Genomic DNA, 6,684 nt, shown 5'->3' on the forward strand with positions numbered 1-6,684 from the left:
TGCAGATGGCCTACATCTTTCAGCCTGACTGATCCAGCCAGCGAAGGGGACAGACTGCCCTGCACATCATCACTGAGCCTCTCTGTGTGTGTGTGTGTTCAGAGTGTGTGTGTGTGTGTTTGGGAACTGGTGTTTGTGTGTGTGCGCCTGTGTGTTTAAGGGTGTGTGTGTGTGTGTGTGGTAGCAGTAGTTATGGTGCATTATTCATTCTCCTTTTCTTATACAGATATCTTGTCTAGATATATATCCAATTTGAAACACACACACACACACACACACACACACACTCATCCTTCCTAGAAAGGGAGGTTGAGGGATCTCTTCAGGAAGCGTTCGAGCCTGAAGTCAACTGTAACGTACACTATATTCAGCCACCCTGTACCCACACCCACACTGTACCCCCCCATACACCGTATCCAAACACACACATACTGTACACACCCACACTGTACACCCACCCACACTGTACACACACCCACACTGTACACCCACACACGCTGTACACACACCCACACTGTACACCCACACACACTGTACACCCACCCACACTGTACACCCACACACACTGTACACCCACACACGCTGTACACACACCCACACTGTACATCCACACACACTGTACACACACCCACGCTGTACACACACCCACACTGTACACACACCCACACTGTACACCCACACTGTACACCCACACACACTGTACACCCACACACGCTGTACACCCACACACACTGTACACCCACACACACTGTACACACTGTACACACACACACACACACACACACACTGTACACCCACACACGCTGTACACACACCCACACTGTACACACACTATACACCCACACACACTGTACACCCACACACACTGTACACACACCCACACTGTACACCCACACACGCTGTACACACACACACACTGTACACCCACCCACACTGTACACACACACACTGTACACACACACACTGTACACACACACGCTGTACCCTGTTCTCTGCGTAGCGGTGCGGCAGGATGACTCTGCAGTGTCCCCTGATCCTCTCTGCCTGTGCCGTTCTCTCACTCCTAAAGCCATCTGATGCCCTGTCTCCTCCAATCAGGACGTCTGATTTCAGACAAGAGTTTTTACTCCCCTGGAAGGCAGGGTTTGTATTTTCGCTGCGTCGCCACGCTCGGCCGGCTCTTCCGCGGGCACACCCGCTCAGGTGCGGACGGGGGAGGGGGTGATGTCACCGGCGACAGGGATGATGTCACAGGCGACATCATCAGAGAGGGCGCCCCGAGGTGTCTGTGTCTGGGCCCTTCTTCTCTGAACCCAGACACAGACACCAGACGACTGCTTCCTCCTAGAAATGCAGCCTTTCGTTGTCTCTCTCTCTCTCTCTCTCTCTCTCTCTCTCTCTCTCTCTCTCTCTCTCTCTCTCTCTCTCTCTCTCTCTCTCTCTCTCTCTCTCTCTGTCTCTCTCTCTCTCTTTCTCTCACACACTCTCTCTCTCTCTCTCTCTCTCTCTCTCTCTCTCTCTCACTCTCTGTCTCTCTCTCTCTCTCTCTCTCTTTCTCTCACACACTCTCTCACACTCTCTCTATCTCTCTCTCTCTCTCTCTCTCTCTCACTAGCTTTCTAACTGGCTAGCTGGCTGACTGGCTAGTTGTCTAGGTGGCAATCTACTCACTGTCTAACTGGTTAGATGATTAGCTGGCTAACCGTCTAACTGGCTAGCTGTGTAGCTGGCTTGCTGTATAGCTGGCTAGCTGGCTGATGGATAATTGATCTAAATGAGTGTTCCCGGTGAACCCGGGCTCAAACCCAGGGTTCGCCGTTTCCATAATCTGCCCTGACTCTTATTGATTCACTCGGAACCGTTGGGGAATCTCCAATATGACCGGCTCATTAAATTAGGATGTCCGATCTGATGATGCTTTTCATTCCACAGCTCATTACCGGCCAACGGCCTTCCCACTCCCTAACGTAACCAGCCTGCCTCCTCTTACTCAGAGACTGTCAGTGAGAGAGACTCTGTAGCCTTTCCCTCCTGTCAGTCTCTCTGTCTCTCTCTCTCCTCCATCTTCTCTTTCTTCCTCTCATACTTTTCCACTCCCTCCCCTCCTTCTCATCCTCCCTCTCTTCCCTCCTCCATCTCTTTTGCGCTCCCTGACCCGTGACATGAATGATTGGCATCCCTGAAGTGTGCCCGCAGGGGATTGGCTGACTTTATGACCACGGTGGCCGTGCGTTTGATTGACAGGCGGTGTTCCCCGTTCGCCCTTCACCGCCCCGTCACCCGGCACAGGAAGTGTGTTCTCCACCGAGGCCGGTGTCACATGACCAGGTTGTCTCTGTTGTGCCACCCTCAAAGTCCACCTCACCTGGCTGGAAGGTGAAACATGGGGGTGTGCTCACCCCTCCCCTCTCATCTGTTCTCCATTTACATTTAGTCATTTAATCATTTAGCAGACGCTCTTATCCAGAGCGACTTACAGTAAGTACAGGGACATTCAAGTAGGGTGAAGTGCCTTGCCCAAGGACACAACGTCAGTTGGCATGACCGGGAATCGAACTGGCAACCTTCGGATTACTAGCCCGATTCCCTCACCGCTCAGCCACCTGACTTCCATCTCCATCTCCCCTCTCTCTCCCCTCCCTCTTTCCTCTCTTCCACCTCTCCCTTTTCCCTCCCCCTCTCCTTCCGCCCCTTTCCTCCTCCTCTCTCCTCTCTCCTCTCTCCCTCCCCTCTCCTCTCCTCTCTCTCCCCCTCTCCTCTCCTCTCCTCCCTCATTCTCCATCCTAAGCGTCTGTGTTTCCTATGCCTAGTCTAGTCCTGCCCTCCACTCGCACGCCCTTGATGGAGAGCGAGCAGCTGTAAAACGCTACATAAGTTTTACCAACATGAGAAATGAAATGAAATCTACGTTTGTTTTTGTAAATGACCACATGCTGGAGAAATTCTATCCTGTCTGCAGTCGATCCCCAGTCATGTGACTTGACCTACTTTTCTCCCTCACAACACTCCAACCCCCCCCCTCTCTCTCTCTCCTCTCTCTCTCTCTCTCTCTCTCTCTCTTCTCTCTCTCTCTCTCTCTCTCTCTCTCTCTCTCTCTCTCTCTCTCCTCTCTCTCTCTCTCTCTCTCTCTCTCTCTCTCTCTCTCTCTCCCTCTCTGTCTCTCTCTCTCTGTCTCTCTTTCTCTCTCTCTCTCTCTCTCTGTCTCTCTTTCTCTCTCTCTCTCTGTCTCTCCCTCTCTTTCTCTCTCTCTCTCTCTCTCTCTCTCTCTCTCTCTTCTCTCTCTCTCTCTCTCTCCCTGTCTCTCCCTCTGTCTCTCTCTCTCTCTTTTTTTCTCTCTCTCTCTCTCTCTCTCTCTCTCTTCTCTCCCTCTCTCTCTCTCTGTCTCTCTCTCCTTCTCTCCGTCTCCCTCTCTTTCATTCACTCTGTCTCTATAGTAATTGAAGTACACTGCTGTGAAAAACTATTTCTCATGAATTCGATTGTCTTCTTAGCTCACTGATGCCTACGGTGTGTAAAGACATCGGATGGTGTTGGTGAACTTTCAGCTCAGAAAACACTCGGTTTACTCTGCTGCAACGTTAAAAATCCTTCTCTAGTCTTCGTCACATCCCACTCCCTGCCTCGTTGTTCCTTCCTGCTCAGAAGATGATGACGAATACCCCTCGGCCCTCTGGGAGTTCCTTCTCCCTCAACCAATCGTGACTGTTCCTCTTCTCCAGCTGAGCTGTTTGTCTGCGGTCTCACAACGGGGCAGAGCTGTCAGACGGCTCGCAGCAGAGACCCAGGCCCCTCACGTGATCCTTCAATGTCAGGAAGCTGTGAAAGGCCCAGGACACCGAGAGGAGGGGTTAGGGTTCAGGGAGAGAAGGGGTTAGGGGAGAGTTGGGGGAGAGGAGGGTGAGGGGAGAGCTTAGAGGAGTGGGTTTAAACACCACAAACAAGCCCAGTGGAGTTTCAGTTTCAGTCATAATCACGAGGGCTACCCGAGAGAGGAGGGCGGCTTGCGGGGCTCCATGCTGGTGCGTCTGACAGAGTGGCAGTTGGGCTCTGGTGTTCACAGCGGTGTTAGATCGTCTTGTGGCCCTCCAGATCTCTGTTCCAATATCAAGTTTCTCGTTTGAAATGTTTCTGCTGTTCTTACAGTTCCTTTGGAAGTTTTGGTCTCGGTTCTCATGGCTGTTTCTTACCTACCTGTCTTACCTAAATCCTGTATGTCTTCATTTAGACATACTAGATCCTATGTGAGCTAACGTTCTTATATAGTCTAATATATAATGAATACAAACATAATAAAATAATCCTCTAAAGCCCATATGAAAATCCACACTTTAAATATGTATTATATATTAAAAAATATATAATCCACTCCTCAAAAGCTGGCACCTTCATGAGCTGCTCCTTCCTCTGCTGTGTTGTGAGAGTGTGTGTGTGTGTGTGTATAGATTCCCTGTGTGTGTGTGTGTTCACTCTGCAGTATGACATCTGCCCCTGCTCTGGACCCAGTGTGTGTGTGTGTGTGTGTGTGTGTGTGTGTGTTCACTCCAGTGTGACATCTGCCCCTGCTCTGGACCCAGTGTGTGTGTGTGTGTGTTCACTCCAGTGTGACATCTGCCCCTGCTCTGGACCCAGACACTGTGGTGCCCTCTGTCGTGAGGCTGGACTCTAATATGCTCTGTGTAGCTCTATTCTGCTGAGGATGGGGCTGGGGTGGAGGCTAGGGTAGAGGCTGAGGCTGAGGGGTTAGCCTCACTGGCATAGCCTCAAGGCGAAGGGCATGTAGCCCCTTTGGAATGCATGGCATGTAGCCATTCCTGAAGAGCGCTAGCTAGCGCTGCGCTACGCTAACAGGAGCTGACCCAGAGAGGGCGATGCAAGACCCCCTCTGTCCTCCTCCTCTACCCCCCCCCCCCCCCCCCCCCCCATGGGCTGCACAGACCGCAAACCACCCCCCCCCCCCCCCCCCCCCCCCCCCTCCCATCCCGCTAAGCCAGAACTGGCAGCGTGATTTCCCTTTTCATGTTTGCTGAGATCGTATGCGATCTAACACATACAATCTGGATGATGACGGGGAGAGATTGGGCTGCAGATCAGATTAAAACTGAGCTCAACCGGACAAATCTCACACAAGTGGAAGTCATTCATGAGCTCGCTCGCCTTTCTTCCTTGAAAGCTGGGAGCTTAACGTTGGAAGACTTTGCAGTGTGGTGTTAGGGGGATGTTGGGTCGGACTCCCCAGTCCAGGGGCCTTCATCCCTTGGGAAGCCAAGCCCCCCTCGACACCCCCCTCCCCCCAGGGTGTCTCAAATCCACGGGTGGGTCTTTATGAACATGTCCCTGTGTCTCATCCACCCACAACACTTACAGTCAGCCTGATTTCCTCGTAGACCCTTGACCTCCAAGTCAACGCAGCAGAATGAAAGCTTCACATTTAACGGCCTTGGATGTTTTTTCCATTTCAGCCTTGGCAGTTGTGAAAGTGTTTCGTTTTTTTTCCCTCTTCATGTGGTCTGAATTCTCCTTTACTACGAGAAGCTATTTAGATGAGACCGAGAGCCGTTTGGGATGTTGAGGTTTTTCCCCCTCAGAAGCGTAGAAGGAGAGCGGAGGGGCTGATGGCTCCCAGACGGCTCGTTCCATACCTCCGCTCCACCGTGCGGCACCAACCGCTGTCTTCCCCACCGGGGTTGGCCGTCCTCGCCGGCCTCGCGGCGCAGGGATCGTCTCTGGCGCCCTGCGGTCAGGAACCATGGCGCGATGACGTGCTAATGATCTCTGGGGGATTCGCGGGCCCCTGAGTGTTTTAAAGGGTGTTAGGATCATCCGAGTGTGGGTGTTGCTTCCCAGTGGGCAGAGATTCATGCGCCAGACGAACACAGTGAGAAACGCAGCCTCCCGGTTACTGTAGAAGCGCCCGCGTGGAGAAACGAGGCATCTTAATATAGTGTGTCGCTGTGACATCGTTGCTAGATGTTGTTATAGACCACATGCTGGAGCTCGTCAGCTTGCTGTCTTGTGTTGATCAAGGTCCAGTCCTGGGTTGGAGGGTCTGCAGAATACAATCCAGATGTTTCTGTGTTCAGACGCAGGGGTCAGGTGGCTGAGCGGTTAGGGAGTTGGGCTATTAATCAGAAGGTTGTTGGTTCGATTCCCGGCCTTGCCAAATGACATTGTGTCCTTGGGCAAGGCACTTCACCCTACTTGCCTCTGGGGAATGTCCCTGTACTTACTGTAAGTCGCACTGGATAAGAGCATCTGCTAAATGACTAAATGTAAAATCCTTCTGTTCTCTAACCGTGAACCATCTGACCTGGACACGACTTCCCACAGAACAGCAGAGCCTAACTCTATTCATGCCGTCAAAACCGTTATTAGGAGACGAGAGGGAAGGAGGGGAGGGAGGCGGTAGGGATATAGGGGAGGAAGGGTGTGTGTTTGTCCCTGTGGTGAGCACTGCTGTTCTGGTGTGTGTGTGTGTGTGTGTGTGTGTGTGAGGTTCTGGGCCAACTGTAGCTACAGTAAGACAGCCACATTAAAGACTTGATGGTGCCAGTTAGTCTTCACACACCTAGCCCTGCATCCTGAATCTGGAGAACACACTGTTCTGAGGACGTGGGCGGTGGAACAGGGGGTGTGTGTGTGTGTGTGTTTACATCTCCCGTATCCAGAGCTGTGTTGTGTTTATGT

Source organism: Osmerus eperlanus, chromosome 18 (assembly GCF_963692335.1).
Source record: "Osmerus eperlanus chromosome 18, fOsmEpe2.1, whole genome shotgun sequence".
In the NCBI taxonomy this organism is placed as follows: Eukaryota; Metazoa; Chordata; class Actinopteri; order Osmeriformes; family Osmeridae; genus Osmerus; species Osmerus eperlanus.